This window comes from Rattus norvegicus, chromosome 2, assembly GCF_036323735.1.
Source record: "Rattus norvegicus strain BN/NHsdMcwi chromosome 2, GRCr8, whole genome shotgun sequence".
NCBI lineage: Eukaryota > Metazoa > Chordata > Mammalia > Rodentia > Muridae > Rattus > Rattus norvegicus.
The window spans coordinates 93,406,700-93,423,520 of record NC_086020.1 but is presented as its reverse complement, the minus strand read 5'-3'; the positions used below and the strand labels follow the sequence as shown (position 1 = coordinate 93,423,520).

Below are 16,821 nucleotides of genomic sequence, written 5' to 3'. Positions count from 1 at the left end.
AAAATTTTTAAGGTATTTTGTATTTTGTGTCTTAGACATTTGTATATGTGTCTTAGCTAGGGTTTCTAATGCTGTGATGAGACACCATGACCGATACGCAAGCTGAAGAGAAGGTTTGTTTGGCTTGCACATCCATGTTGACGTTCATCATCAAAGGAAATCAGGGCAGGAACTCAAACAGGAACCTGGAGGCAGGAGCTGGTGCAGAGGTCATGGAGAGGTGCTGCTTCCTCGCTTGCTCAGTCAGTCTTCTTTCTATAGAACCACGGTTGGGGATTGGTTCTAATGCTTTGTCTTGATTTGGCTCCCAAAATCACACAGGAAGCTGCATGTCCAGACACTGAGGGTCCCTGTCCCCAATTGGTTTATGATTAATCAAAAAAGAACCAACGGCCAATGGCTGAGCAGAGTGAAAGAGGCAGGACTTTTAGGATTCCCCTGGGAAAGAAACCCTGGAGTGTTCACACAGCGGTGGTGGTGGTGGTGGTGGTGATGGTGTGTGTGTGTGTGTGTGTGTGTGTGTGTGTGTGTGTGTGTGTGTGTGTAGTGGGGGGGTTGAGGAAGAAGGGGATTCTGCCATGAGGGGGGCATAGGACTCACCACGCCATGAAGAGGGGAGAGCGAGACAGATGAAATGCAGGTATAAAGGGAAAGTGGCCCCATGGGAGGGCGGACCAGAAGGATACAGGGCAGCAAAGATAAAATGTAGATTTAAAAGTATTAACTGGGGAATACCAGAGGGGAGTGTGTGCTAGCCTCAGGGAGGTTTGGAAGCGCCCAGTCATTGAGCTAGTAAGGCTCATCAAATATCACTGTGCACGTGTGTGTTTTATTCATGAATCCAGAGCTCTTGGGCAAGTGCAGAGCACTGGACCTGCGGGGGAGCTCAAAGCAGATTAACTATTCACCCATACAGCTACCAGCACAGGGACTGCACCACCACAGTGGGTTGGTCCCTCCCCCATCAATCACTAAATTAAGAAAATGTCCTACAGTTGGAAATTATGGAGGCATTTTCAGTTACAATTTCTTCTTTTCAGACAACTCTGGTTTGTGTCAGGTTGACATAGGACTAGCTAGAGCAGTGTGTTTAGTATCCACGTGGAGACCCAACAACAATTATGGGTGTTGTTTTCCGGGCATGGTCTACGTCTACCTTGGTTTTGCAGACAAGGTCTTTCATTGGACTGGCTTGCCAAGTAGGCTAGGCTGGATGGCCAGCAAGCCACAGGGATTTTTCTCTACCTTCCAAAGGCCAGGATTACTAGTATATGCCAGCACAGCCCACTTTTTAATGTGAGTTCTAAGGATTGACTCATGTCCCCATGACTACCGGTCATCACCTTTACAGCTGAGCTATGCCTTCATCCTTGAGTCACATTTTAACAGGAAAAAAAAAATAGAGCAATGAGCCAGACAATTTTTTTCAGTAAAGTTTGAATTGTGGAAATGGCTTCGATGTATATTTAGCACTGCAGTTAACAAGTCTCCTTCCCCTTCTGGAGAACTGATTAGTGTTGAGGGAAAGCGGCAGAAAACGCTTTGGGTTTCCGTTCTCTCTGTCCTCTCCACCAGTGAGCTGAATGAGGGGATGGGTAATTAAATGCACGGTGGGCAGTAGACTGGGCGTGGCTGCTCGCGCCCGCGGTCTCTGCTTGCTGTGAGTTAGAAGTCAGCCTGGGCTACAGAGCCAGACCCAGGCCATCCTAGGCTACAAAGAAGGATCTTGCCTCAAAAGAAATGAGTAAAAATAAATAAATAAACAAATAACAAAGTAATCAACCGATGGTTTGATTAAAATAGGTAAATGAACAGATGTGCAGAAAGGGAAGCAAAAGCTAAGATGTTTGAAAAGAAAATTTAGCTTTAAAATATCTGATTAAAGCCAGGTGCCATGACACCCACCTATAGCCCCAGTACTTGGAAGACTGAGGCAGGAACATGTGGTACTCAAAGCCACCTTGGGCTACACAGTGCCACCCTCTCTCATAAAGCCAAGAAGAAATAAATAACCTTATAATTAATAGAAACATAAATTCTTACAATTAAAAAATATCCAAGGGAAAAAAATAGAACTTTCCTTTTCAGAGCCAAAGATTTCGAAAATTATCTCAGCACCTGGCTATTGAGCCTTTTCACAATTTTACTCGAATATCTCTATACTAAAAATTCTGCCTCTAATTTACATATTCAATCACTCTTTAACGGTCACACGGCCTCAAGTATAGGGAATTAACTCTTCTTGCAGATACCTCTTCTCTTTAGGAGAGTCAGCATCTATCTATATCTATACCTATATCTATCTATATATATATAAACTCTCCTTTATTGGACATTGTTGTGCTTCTCTGATGTGGACAAGAAACCACTAGCTGCCTTGCAAATATTTTAAGACAGCTATTACTTATACTTCAAGTATTTGGGTTCTTGTTTGGTTTCCCAGATGGAAGGAAATTAAGACCTGAACCTTCCTCACCTACATCACTTGGTTTCCTCTTCGCTTGGCTATTCTCACAAGTCTCCTCCTCCTGATTCGATGCCCTGAATGAAACAGATCCCCAGACAGAAGTCAAGGCACCCGGTAAGGATGGATTACTGCCTGGGAGGAGAACTGTAGTCCATGGTGCTGTCAGATCCTGCTACAGAGAGCTAGAAGCTTGAAACCACGAGGGTTCCTGTCTCTTCTGGGTTGAATATGCTAATTAAAAAATAAAATTATAGCTTTTCATTTTGTTTTCCATAGGAAGTCTCAGGACGCAGGAAGATAGAAAATGAAGCATTTATTGTAAGTAAGAAGTTGTGTCCTAGAACTTGGTCTGAAATCCTGATTAGGCTGGAGTAGATGAATACCCTGGGCACCCAGTGGCCTTGGGCCTCCCTGGGCAGGATGCCTGTGGAGGTAAGGTTAGCACATTGGTAAAAGGAGGCTGAGAAGCCAGTTAGGTCAGGAGCTACGGGGGCACAGGAGAATGAGGTTGCACAAATTTCCCTCTGGGCCAAGTGGACACGAGAATTGCACGGGCATTATTATTCTTGGCTAGTAGAGAACTGGCTTCCATGACAGGCTCCTTCCTGTGGTGTCTTGGGTCCTGAAAGGAGGGGAAATGCTAGATTCTTCCCAGAGGAGAGCGGTGAGGGAATAAAAAAAAAAAACCCTTAGCCATAAAGTACAGGAGGACACAACTCTCCAAGCCCCCACATACCGGGAGCCTTGCACACACCTTGGAGGCTACACAGAGACTGGAGTCAGGGTCCTGCTGCTGTAGTAACTTGGGAGTCTGTGTTGTTTGCCGCTGTGGGAAGTGACAGCAGACTCCTGTGTGTGTTCCACACTAAGCTGGGCCAGTCTTCTCAGTCTCCCCTCTAGCTGGCCTGTGCCACAGCCTCGGTGATCACCAGGCTGAGGTACCTGGAGCATGTGAGTCAGAAAGGCACTTCCAAATGGAAGAATCAGGATAGTACAAGGATGGCTCTGCTGCCCTGGCGATTTCGGGCTGCAAACTTGCACCATCTACTCAACAAAACACACATTAGTGTAAGAAGCCTCTTCCTCCTTAGGAGGCAAGCTAGTGACTAGATCCTGTTCCTTTAACATTCTCTCTTGGGTTCTTACTCCGAATTCCATCCTTCCCAGGGCTCAAACATTTTCAATTAGTTTTTAAAACCATGCTTTATTTTTATGTATTGAAATACAATTTACATAACAAATAATGCTCTAATAGAGTGATTTGGTTTAGTTTTATATGGAAGCGAAGGGGGCATTTTTCGAGTTACAAAGCCCTTCTACCAAGAACGGATTTTAAGAACACTTTTTCTAGGTGGGTTGAGCTAATACACATATTCAGTGACTAGTCATGTCTGATTTCTACTGAGCTAACGGTCAATGGAATCAAAAGGCAAGCCTCAGGAATAACACATGATGGATTCTTTAGGAATGCAAAGTTTTTGCTTCTTCAATACAGAGAGTTGAATTTACATGCCCACCATGTTAAAAAAAATACTACAAACTGAAACTAAAAAAAAGTAAATTTTATTAGCTATCTCTGGGGACGCTTTGCAATTCTTCCCTGGGAAGGAAGTTTTCTGCCTCATTTGCTGGTTTGTACGCAGATTCTTGCTGTGGCCAAGCTGTTTTTGTATGGATCTAGGCCCTGCTTCCTTCCCTCAGCCAGACGCTAGTAGGACGCTTTGGACGGTCGGTCGGATGGAGACTAGGAGAGCATGACAGAACGACCTCGGCCTCATGCCTCCCGTGAAGCTACTCTCTTTTGCCAGGAACCTTGATTTCTCCAACCACAGTATGTGTAGGTGGAGGGAGCCTTGACCAGCCTTTCTTGAGCAGACGCAGAGAAGCTCTTCCTGCTAACAGAGCTTGTCCACTAGACAGTGCAGTGCCTGCTGGGGTGTTGCTGAGCGTCCCAGACCTGTAGCATGAGGCCATTATGGCTCTCTAGAAGAGAAAACAGAAGGGTAATCTTGAAGGCCACACCAGGAAGAATTTCATTTCTAGATGGCCTAACAATAACTGACGGGCAAAATGGAGTTCCAACAATTGTTGGAATGCAAAGCTCAGACACTACTACATGGGAAAGTATTGCGCTTGTTTGTTTTGTCATCCCTTCATCTTCATCCCAAGCCAAATCACTAGTCTATTTTTCCCTCCATGTGAGAGCCTCAACTTCTCATTGTGGCATTCCAAAAAATTGTGGAAGATATTTTTTCCCAGCCAAATAGTTTTGCACCAGATGACAGCTGTATTTAGATATGGCTGAAGCAAGGGTCTGCTAGAACAATTAAATCAAGACTGAAAGTGCCCCCAACTGTTCTAGCAGTTCTTGACTGTTCTCTGCTGCTTCCTTCTGCCTGAGTAGGAACAGGGTTGGGAAGACACATCTCACATCTACATCCATAAGAAGATGCTGGGTCAAAGCCCCCATCTTAAAAGTTCTAAGAAAAAATAAGAAAGACGCCACCCTTACATCCTACCCAAGGCACCCAGGAAAGTTATTACATCTGGGTCATCCCTCTGTTGGCCAAACAAAACACATCTGTGTGAGGGCAGTCTTCTTCAGACAGAGCTTTTCAGGTTCAAATTGTCCCAGCCTCCCACTTCCCAGATCTCCTTGTTCCTCGAGACTCCACAGGAGGCCCTTCCTGGGCCTCAGCTCCTTAACTCAGCCTCAACGGTGTAACAAAGAATTATTCTCTCCATTTTACTGAATCGCCGGCTTAGATTAGGTCAGTTCCACCGGAGCACTGGCTGGGAAGGACATGGGGGCTCCAAGAGCAGTGCATGCTCTTAACTGCAACGGGTTCCCTGCAACAGCAACTCCTCCCCCCAACCCCCCACCTTCCACCCCACACCCCCACCTCCCCCCACCTCTCACTCCACCCCCACCTCCCCATCCCACACATCTTTGTCCTGAATTCCCAAGCTCTAAAGTAGAGCGGTTATTTCTCCTCCTGAACTTTCTCTGAAAGCAATTCTAAGTAAACACCCAAACGTTATGCACCAGCCTAGGCTTGAGTTTTGGCGGAGCTGCTGACAAAAAGGAAAGATTGAGGAAACGAACCTTTTCCTCTCCTGGCACTAACTGTAGATAAGATTCTAAAGTGTACTGGTATTTAATGCTGATTTAATAAAAAGAGGCTTTGAGTAGCGCTTGAGATGGTTGTCAAGCAGGTTTTGCACCCTGTGGCTTATGGTGAGGCTCTGTAGTGCAGCCAGATTCAAAAGTAGTGAGATTAACACAGCTTTAGGCCTGGAGGCACAGGAGCTGGCAGCCACAGTAGGAGCCATGCGGTCCGCCATGGCCAGGAGAGAGCAGGTGACTGGGCAACTCCGGCCTTCACTTCCTCTTGGTTGTGGAAGGAGATTAAAGAGGTGCTGCCCCCTCCTCTGTGTCTGGGCAGAGCAAGGCAGGAGGAACCGGCAGGCTTTTCCTGATTTCTGTGCAATCAGTCCTAGGCTACCAGCTCACGCTGAGGGCTGCGCAGTCTTGTGTATCCTAGGAGGGTGGTGAACTCTCTGAACTTTCAGGGTTAAGCTTGAACTTCCCATCCTCCTGCCTCCACCTTCCAAGTATTGGGCTTAGGCGAGTGTACCACCACACTTACTTCAAGGAGTTCTGGAAACTAAATGGGTTCTTTTAACCCTTGGTTTTAAAAACAAACCACAGGTCATCGTTCGTCTCAGAACTATCCAGATTCTCCCTGGCTAGTTATATTCTTTTAATTGACATTACAAACTGTCTTCAAGCAGCCTATCCTATTTTTGCTGGCATGAAGAACCTTACTTTCCAAGAGGAGAAGTCCCCTAGCTGGAAATGTACAGATGCTAAACTTGATGGCAAACTTTGTTTTTCTAAATGCTGCTCCTTGCGAATATCAGCAACCACTCAGGGCCACTTTAACTCATCGCTTTGTATGCAAAGAAACAACGAAGAAACCCAAAGCAGTGTGGGTAACTTGCACTATGCTTTATAGAAGAACCCTAACTTAAAGTTTACTCCCTGTTCTCTCCCAACAATCCCCAGTCTGTTGTCAATTTACTTCCTGTTGTTCCCCTAACAATTCCCAAGTCTGTCACAGAGGATTTTCAAAAATCTGCTCACTGAACTGATTTGGGTGGGTGGGAGGTCCAGATCACTATGTGATGCTAGATGTTTGCCCAGTTTTCCTTTGCGTTGCTTGAGTCAAGGACTCCGGATGTAGCCCAGGTTGGCCATCAACCGGTGACTCCCGTATCTGTGCCCCCCAAGTGCTAAGATTGTCAGCATGTACCAGCTTGCCTCATCCGACGCTGTGTGGTTTGGTTTGGTTTTTTTGAGAGAAGAATCTCAAGTAGTAATGTGGTGTGATTTTGATTTGACTGCGTGGATTCTGCATGTGCTCTTGGCCATTAGTCACGCTCGTGCCTTTGGTGTTCGCATTCATTCTTTCAAACGTCTGTGGGAGATAAAGTTGGCACATCCTCTGAGATGGAGCAGGGACCAGGAGTGGTCACCACATTTTGGGTTTAGTTCCTAGTTTAATTATTTTTAAGTTATTTACAATTAAATAGTTTAAAATCAGAATTGCGGTCCTGAATGTTACAACTGAGAGCTCATATCAGAGATGCCTTTCTTTCTCATTATTTTCCCTAAATTTGCCAGTAGTCCCATAGGAAATGTATTCATGTTATAACAAATTATTGTTCAGTGAGCTAATTACATTGGGAGCCGTCAGATTAAGCAAAGCTCACTCTTTTTGCTCTTGGTACTAGAGACAGACCAAGGGGGTGCTCTGCCTTTAAATATGTCACTGGCACAAAGCTAACCTTGTAACAAAAAGCATTTTCAGGGTCGTGTCCTCACAGGCTCGTGTGTGTGGGAAGGAACCTTTGGACTTGGGATGGCGCTGGCAAACGTTCAGCCATAGAGTCAGGGCTTGGCCCAAGCCCTCTGCTTACTGTCTGTCAATCGAATGTAACCAGTCACTTCACATCCCCTCTGCTGGAGCTAAGCACAGGCAATTCACACAGATTCGCACAGGCTTGTGCAGGTATATCGTTCCTGTGCACTGTGTGATGATTCAAATGCTGGTTTCTCTCGCCCCTGTATCTGGTTGCATTCTTTATTCAGAGAATCTCCTGTCTAGGGCTTGTATGAACATCAGAACCCCAATTGGTCCCCGATGTGTCAATAAAGAGAGCTTAACAGCCAATGACTGAGCAGAGGAGAGAATAGGGATGGACTTCCTGTCAGCCAGGGAAGGGAGAAAAGGGAAGTAGAGGATTCAGTCACAGAGAGTCCAGGAGACACCAAGAGAAAACATCTCAAGAAAGCCATAAAATGCAAACATCTCAGGAATTTTGACTGTGAGGTGACCAAAATAGTTTAAAAGATTGGAATAGAGGGGTTGGGGATTTAGCTCAGTGGTAGAGCGCTTGCCTAGCAAGCGCAAGGCCCTGGGTTCGGTCCCCAGCTCCGAAAAAAAAAAAAAAAGAAAGAAAGAAAAGAAAGATTAGAATAGAGAAGAAACTGCTCAACATTGTACCTTAAACTTGTTAAATATATAACATAGTCCTGTCTCAAGTATTTGGGAGCTAGCTGGGTAAGAGGAAAACTAATACAGGTACTAAAATGCCACTAACAGGCATTCCTTCTCCATTGTGGACTGTATCCTCTAAGCCATGAGACAGACTGAACCGTTCTTCCCTTAAGTTGCTTCAGTCAGGTTTTCTGTCACAGTGATGAAAACAGTAACTTGTACTGTGCTGGATGGTTTTATGTCAACTTGACACAAGTCATCTGAGAGGAGGAAACCTCAATTTAAAAAACAAAACAAAACAACAACAACAAAAAAAACAAAAAAAAACAAAAACAACAAAAAAAAAAAAACAGTGCCTCCACAATACATCAGGGTCCTCCTGTTTTCTGCAACAAAACATCAGTCACGGCCTCCCTTACCCTGTGCCCATGTGTCCTGTGGATCCCTTCTGACCTGCCTCACCCACTGATGGCTGCTCCCCTGCCTCCAACATCAGCAGGAATTCCCTGTGAGCACACCAGCCAAGCAGGCAGTAAAACAGGCAACACACAGCCATCACACATGCTGAAAATCCAGAGAGGAAACAGGAACCAAGGAGCAAAACAGCCACCCAACAAAGGCAAACCCAGAAATTAGCACCTAGACGTATACTCGCCCCTAAGCCAAATGGCTAGACACCAGCGTAAGAACACAGTCAAGAACAGTTAAGGCAATATGTCACCAGAGCCCAGCTATTCTTCCTGAAGCAGGTCCTTCAAACGTAGCTTAAGCACAAGATAGAAGACCTCAAACCCAACTATACAAAGGTGATAGAAGTTCTTGAAGAGAAAATTAATAAACTCCTTAATCAACAGTTCTCAACCTGGGGACCATGATGCCTTTTGAGGTCACATATCAGAAATCCTGCATATCATATATTTATATTACAATTCACAATAATACCAAAATTACAGTTATGAAGTATAAATAAAATAATTTGTGTGTATGAATACACACAAACACACACACACAGAGTATAATATAACTGCACCTCACTATTCCTTACCTAGGTGAATCAAAGCAGAGAGCTGCTTTGGAATGTCCCATAAACATGTGGAATGACATGTAGTATGTGCATATATAATATATATTACATAATATGCCAAATCCCTCCATAAGATCAGGCTAAAGGCAAGCCTGTGGGACATTTTCTTAATTAGGATTGATGGGAGAGGGTCCAGCCTATTCTGGGGGCTGCCATCCCTGGCCTATTGGTCCTGGGTTCTGTATGAAAGCTGGGTAAGCAGCCATGAGGAACTCGTCAGAAAGCAGCACCCCTCCATGGCCTCTGCATCATCTCCTGCCTGTAGGTCCCTGCCCTGTTTGAGTTCCTGTCCTGAGTTTTTCCAGTGAGGAACAGTGCTGTTGAAACATGAGGCAAATGAGCCCTTTCTTCCCCAATTTGCTTTTGGCCATGGTGTTTCACCACAGCAATGACAACTCTAAGACGAACACAGGGAAAGAATAACTCAGAGAAGGGGTTCCTGGCTGTGATAAACCTGAAAAAGTCTGCAGGTCTTTGGATTCAGTTTGTGGGAAGAATGTGAAAGACTTTAGAGCAGTTGGCTAAAATGTCCTTGGAACCCACAAGCAGGGTTTAATGTGCACTTCTGTCTGGAATGAGGGAGAGCAAATACTGACAGTGTGTGGGCAAGCACAGCAAAGGTGTGCTCACGAGGCCCCAGAGGGAACAAGGGTTCTACTGGGACATTCTAGCCAAGCCTCTGGCTGTGTCCTGAAAAACTGGAAAAAGTGCTAATTCAGAAGTAATGGACTAATTTCTTTGATGGAGGAAATTTCAAGACAATATAGCTGTGCCATGACCATTCCTTACGTAGGCAAATCAAAGCTGAGGGCTGGTTTAGAACGTGCCATAAGCACAAGTAGACATGGTGGGGTTGAAGCTCCAGGGATAATCAGCTTCACTGTCCAGAGTTCTACGTGACTGAGGGACTCTTCCTCTATACATCCGATCCTCAACCCTGGATGTGTTGAGGTTGAGCTTCAATTAACACCATGCCTGTGAGTGGAAGGGGCGGCCATAACTAAACTCCAGGTTTCTAGGTGACACTCACCCCTTTTCAACAGCCTGACGCAAATGAGTCTTAACATCTCTGACAAAGAACAAAGTCACACCGACTTAGTATAAAGATCTTGATTGGTTTTATTTTCAGTTGTCGAGTCGTATGTTTCATACACTGAAGTAAAACAATCATTCTAACAGGACGAGCAGAAGTAGGTGTTGAGAGAGAAGAAAGCGGAAACCAAACGAACAATGGCAAAGTTGTCATTTCAAAGCTACTTTCCCTGATAGAGGGAAACAAGGTGCCAGACCGTTGGGAAACAGCGGACTGGCTACAGTCAGGCTGCACCTTGTAGAGAAACACGGGAAACTCATCCCGACCATGGAAACTGATCGCTTGGGAAACTGGGCTGCTATTCCGCTACACCTCACTTCTCAGAAACTCAGACAAACAGCCTAGCTTCAGGCTGAAGGCCATAGCTTTCACATGGCTGCCTCCACCTGTGTATCGAGACCTCCTGAAGGAGTCTTGTCCAAATTGATGGTCGCTTGTCATTTTTATTTGACATCTAGAAAGGTGACATTCCCAGACATTTCAACTGCCAGAGATGATTTTGTGACAGCTAAAGAAACTCCATTTTGTGCCAGGCATCTATCCGGTGCCTAATAGTCATTTGTCTCTGACTCAAGTCCCTGGAATATCAGTTTTCACCCCTGACTCCTTGACCCCCAAGCCCTCCAGAAATATGCAGCTATGACCAGCATGTTCTGCCATAATTGGGGGCAGGTTTTGGTCTCTGTAACTTGTTTATACAGATATTCAATGACGATTTGGGGGTCACAGCTAAACAGGTCACATGGTTTTAGCCTTTAAAAGCCCTTTTTTCATTGGTTCCTGGATGACACATTCTGATTTCAGCAAGACCGTGCCCTTGTTAGCTGCTTTAATAAATTTGTCTAATTCTAATCTAATTCTAATTCTAAATAAAGTCAGGGGTTCTTCCCAGTATTCTTGAAATCCATAACAATTTCATCCTACAGATCCTTCTTAAGTATCTACAATATACGAGGCTAGACCCAGAGGGAACCCTAGTATCTCAGTCAGGGTTTCTATTCCTGCACAAACACCATGACCAAGAGGCAAGTTGGAGAGGAAAGGGTTTATTCAACTTACATATTCACATTGCTGTTCATCACCAAAGGACACAAAACAAAACAAAACAAAACAAAACACCAGCCAGTAAACATAGCAAGGTGAAGAATTGCCTTTAGGAGCTCCAAACTGAATGGGAGTCGAGTGTGGTAAAGCATGCATCGCAGTGGTTAGGAAGCAGGACAGAGGGGTGTATTCTGGGCTACATGGAGCTACTGTCTCAAAGTTTTTTATTAACTAATTGGGTGAAAAGGACACAATTCATCTAACACAAGGAAAACTGTCATAAACTAAGAGAGAATGTTACTAAGAATTACTGAGGGCCTCTGTGGCTCGAATCTGCACTTTAACCGGGTAGGATCTTCACGGTTACAGTGTACATTGTATAGGAAGAGACTGAAGTCCAGAGAAGCTTTAAAGAACAACTTTCCAAGGTCCTGTAAGTTCAGGCTGCCCTGGATATAGCGAGTCTCCTGCCTCTGCCTTCTACATACCAGGATTACTGGTCTCCACTGCCACACCCAGAATCCAACGAAGACCTTATTGGTTTTTTTTGTGTTTGTTTGTTTGTTTGTTTTTTGTTTTATTTATATTTTTTGGTTTATTTTTTCCTCTTGATCTTTTTACTTACTGGGAAAACAGAAACAGAGCAAGTACCAATTTCAAAAGCAAAACCCATTTTTCTCTTTTATTTTCCAAATATAAACATATGACTGGACTTGGGAAAAAAACTTTACAAAAATTTAAATATGTAATTTTAGTGACTAGATGTGTAAAGTTTCCATGTTTTCTCCCATAAGCGTTTTCCTGGTGTTTATATGAGGATGTAATGCTATTCTCAATGTGTTTTATTTAGAATACATGCAGACTTTCTTAGACAACTCTTACTTATCCAGCTGGTAGGTCACGTGTGCAGAGTAAGCTCGGTACTTCAGACAGCCACTCGCTATTAACCTCTCTATCTGACCCAATCTAATCCTAGATGTAGGAGGCAGAGGCAAGAGACTCACTATATCCATGGCGGCCTTAACTTACAGGACCTTGGAAAGTCGTTATTTAAAGCTTCTCTGGACTTCAGTTTCTTCGTTCATACACACATAGTTCTGTTCTGTGCATAGAGTTTGTGTGACCTTCTCCATGAAGGGACATACCACACAAGGCAATTTAAACCCATGCTTACAGGCTGTGGTCACTCACGCTTGGCTCAGAGTGAACTTTTACTTCCAGAAAGCAGAGTATGTTGTGCCTATCTAGAGCCATGATTTCCCCCTTTGCAAACTGTCATTAATTGACTTTAACACGTATATCGATCTCTGAGTTCAAGCCTAGCCTGGTTTACAGAGCAAGTTCCAAGACTACACAGAGAACTTTGTCTTGGGGGAAAAAAATGGAAACAAAACAAACAAACAAAATGTAAACATTTTGGAACCAGGAAAGGAAGGAAGAATTACTGTCTGGAGACTGGCACAAAGCCTGTGACTTTACTTCCAGTTTCCGGTTGAAGCTACCACACATTACCAAACAGCAAAGTAAGCAGTGTGGGGTGTGAGTTAGTGCAGGAACTAGAAACCCTGTAAGCCTCAGGAGAACAGTAACACACTCCTTAAAATAATTACTTATAAGTCTATAGGTTATTTTTCGGTTCTACCTGTGCGCTGTGCCCCATCACATCTCCAGTCGCCAGGCACGTAGCGGTCTTACTTGTATATTTTCTCCACACGGGACTCACCACAGACACGCGCTGTGTGCAGGTCAGGCCACTTAGAACCTGAACTTCAGACTGAACTGTGTTTGTTTTGGCACTCATCACACAGTTGCCTTCCATGGAGGTTGGGTCTTTTATCGTCACAATATGCTGGAAGCCACATTGCAGAGTTCTTTTGTTTTGTTACAGAGTTTTGAAACAAGGTTTCACTCTGCGGACCAGTGTGGACTCCAGGTGTTGATTCTCTTGCCTCAGTTTCCCAGTGCCCAGATTATAGACGTCCCCCCCCCCCATAGTGGGTTTATTTCTGCAACTGCAATACAATTCAGTGCTTTTCACCTGGTTTGACAGATGAACAGCTTCTTCTGAATGAGCTTAGTGAGATCCTGCATGACAGGCAGTCGTTCCCTGTCAGATAAGAAAGGCTGCTTGTTTACTAGAGCAGGCTCAGTCCCTGAGTGAATGCTGCTGGGATCCTGCCGGTGGGGATGTTCTGCACTAGAGAACCTCACAGGTCAAGGGTCTAGCACCCAAAAAGATTCATTCATGACACAAAGGTTCTCTCAGCACTCTGAAAATTTCACAACAAAAAAATTATTTTTGTTTGGTTTTCCGATTTAAGATTAAGCAGCTGTTATAAGTGTGACCTGAAACCTCTCCATAGGCTCACGTTTTTAACTCTGTTCCTTATCTGGGGTCACTATTTTTTGGAGGCAGTAGAACCTTCAGGAGGCAGAACCTAGCTGCCTAGGTCACTTTGGGTGGGTCACTGAGGGTTGCATCCTGGGCCCTCGTTCCTCCACCATATCCTCCTCCTCACTAAGCCCGCTACATCTTCCTTGACTCTGTGGATGAAAAAAACGAAAACTGAAACTCAAAAGTAAACCTCTCCTCCCTTGTGTTGTTTCTGTCAAGTGTTTTGGGCAAACAATGCAACGGTAATTAGTCCAACAATGAAACACGTGGTGAACTTGGGGTCACAGAGAGAACAGCAATTCAGGGGAAGAGACGTGAGGGGCGTGTCCACAGCCCTGTGGTAGGGGACAGAGCACACAAAGGGTCAGCAGCTATTGCAGTGTATAAACAAGTCAAGACTTAGTCAACAGGACATTCGCTAAAGGCAAACAATGTTTCTCTAGGCACAGACACACACAGAAAGACACACAGTCACAGACACACAGAGACACACACCACACAGACACACAGACATACACAGACGCACAGAAGTACACCACACAGAGAGACACACCACACACAGACACACATACACACAGACACACATACAGAGACACACCACACACAGACACACAGACACACATACAGAGACACACCACACACAGAGACACACACCACACAGACACACAGACATACACAGACGCACAGAAGTACACCACACAGAGAGACACACCACACACAGACACACATACACACAGACACACATACAGAGACACACCACACACAGACACACATACACACATACAGAGACACACCACACACAGAGACACACACCACACAGACACACAGACACACACACACACACACACACACACACACACACACACACACACACACACACACACACACAGAGAGAGAAGCCAAAAATGGTGTACACAGCAAATCTTGGTTCTAATAAACCTCAGCGTGAGCTGTTAAATAGAAAAGTCTTCTGAAAACATGCAGAACTTGAAACACTGTGTTGCTTGTGTTGACTAGGGGATTACAGACCATTCTATTAGAGGGGGCAGGCAACCAGAGTGAAAAGCCCAGAGAGAAGTCAGAGGTCAAGGTTAAGGGCAACTCTCAGAAAACTTGGTCCATATATTCAAGGAAAATGATGTCAAAACAGATGTGTGTGGGCCAAACTTAGATTTCCATCCATGTGACAAACTCATGGTAATCTTAAATACAGTACACATGATAACAATGAATTGTGAAAAAATAGGCTCTCATGTACAAACTGAAATGTTATATGTAAAAAAAAATCCACTTATTTCAAAGTTATTGTCTTGGGAAGTGAGTGCCTTCAATTTGAACCATTGTGTGACTTAGGTAGACTTCAGACAACCTGAAAAATTGGACTCCAAACGACTTCCTTACTTCCTCCTTCCATTGTTTCTTCCTCCCTCTGTCTTCAGTCTCCTCTCCCCCGTTTTCTTTTTCCCCTTTCTTTTCTTTTTTCTCTTTCTTTCTTTTCTTCCTTTTTTCTTTTTCTTTTCTTTTCCTTTCTTTCTTTTCCTTTCTTTCTTTTCCTTTTCTTTCTTTCTTTTTCTTTCTTTCTTTTTTTTTTTTTGAGATAGAAATCGTTCTGTAGACCAGGCTGGCCTAGAGCTAGCTATGTGGCACAGACTGGCTTCAAACTGAAGATTCTACTGCTTCAGCCTCCGGAGTGTTGGATACAAGCCGGGGCTACCACACGCACTCTGACATTTCTATATAATTAATTTAACAGGCATTTTGAAAATTGTTCTCATAAAGATAACATAATCTGCATTCAGGCACAAGTGTCTCATACCTCAGAGTCCCAGGAAGGCGCACACAGTCTCCTGAGGAAGGGCCCTGGGTCCCAATGTCTCATGGTGCAGAGGCAGCCCGGGTGGGTGCCCCAGGGTTAGAGGATTTCCACGCTGTGAGAGGATTACTCTCCTGCTTCTGCCTGCTACCCCATCATCTCAACAGGTGTGCCACAGCATTCTTTACAAACTACAAACAAGAATACGCCACAGAGAGAAGTCGGAGTGAACAGCAAACAGTGCTCTTCACGCAGGGTCACCAAGCAAAGTGACCGCCAGCTGCAGATGTCTAAGGGGTCAACCCTTCTGTGTGATTCCCAGGACCTCGGAATCCAAGGGCAAAGGGATTAAAACTCACAGATGCTTGCCTGTGGCCTATGTTATTCTTTTTGCTTTTGATTAAATCCAAACAAATTCATTGCTTGGATTTTGATTATTGTGTTACAAAGTTTATGTTTTGGATCATTTCTTTTGCCTATTGCCTGGTGACACACTCCAATGATTTAAACGGTGTAAGTAAATCTACTCAGGATAGATAATGTACTCTAGTTCTTTGATCATTCTGTTTGATTTTCAAAACCTTATCCTGGAGCCCAGGTTGAAACTGGGGCTTCTGCTTCAGTTTCCCACTTGCTGGCATTTTTTCAGAAGAAAAGGAGGAGCTAAGAAAGCCTTGAGAAAAGCTGAGGTGGAGAACAGGCTCCCTCTCGTGGACAAAGTCGGAGCCGGACACGCTTGACTCCTGGAGATAGAATTAGAACTAAGGAGCATTGACTGTTTCATGCTTTATATTCCCTTAAAAAGTTACTTTGTTGTATTTTCTGAGGTCCTATCAGCTTGTGAATTTTCTGGGACTTAATTTTACCTGCGTTATCGTCCTTTTTCTAAGGATGGCTTTTTTGTCCTGAAAGTAGTCACTTCTGTCTCTAATGAAGTTGTGTCCTGTGCCAGTAAGCACCAGAGATACAAGTGAAGAAAAACTTTCAAATCCTGTTCTAGGGAGCCTGAACGTCAGAAGACCTCGTCGTCGCTTCAGACCAGCCACACCGTGATGTCACTGGTTACTGATGAAGAGAGTCTGCCAGCACTGGGCAGAAAACAGCCAGGGATGTGTGTGGAAGATCACAGGGCAGGGCAGAGAAAGACGAGACTGCCATCAGGAGCTTCCCCTACAGTCACTGAGTCAAGGAGACTGCCCAGCGCTCTGAGCTCGGGGTCCTGCTCTGAGCGTCACCACGGTCTTTTCTACAACTGTCTCCTCCGATTTTAATGAGAAGGGAAGACTGGCTTGTCATCCCCCCAGCACCAGCAGCCAAAGCCCACACTGTCATCTCTCCAGACTCTCACCACCCTCGTTCCC

At 44.6% G+C, this 16,821-nt stretch overlaps 1 long non-coding RNA gene across 1 annotated transcript; it reads right to left on the bottom strand.

Annotated features, from left to right (window-relative positions):
• Positions 1–4,008: 4,008 nt before the first annotated feature.
• LOC120093158 (uncharacterized) lies at positions 4,009–15,452 on the bottom strand. The gene is made up of 2 exons (XR_005500782.2): positions 12,895–15,452; positions 4,009–4,450 (listed from the first exon to the last, which is right to left on the bottom strand). It is a non-coding gene; the product is annotated as an uncharacterized LOC120093158 (long non-coding RNA).
• Between the last annotated feature and the right edge of the window lie 1,369 nt (positions 15,453–16,821).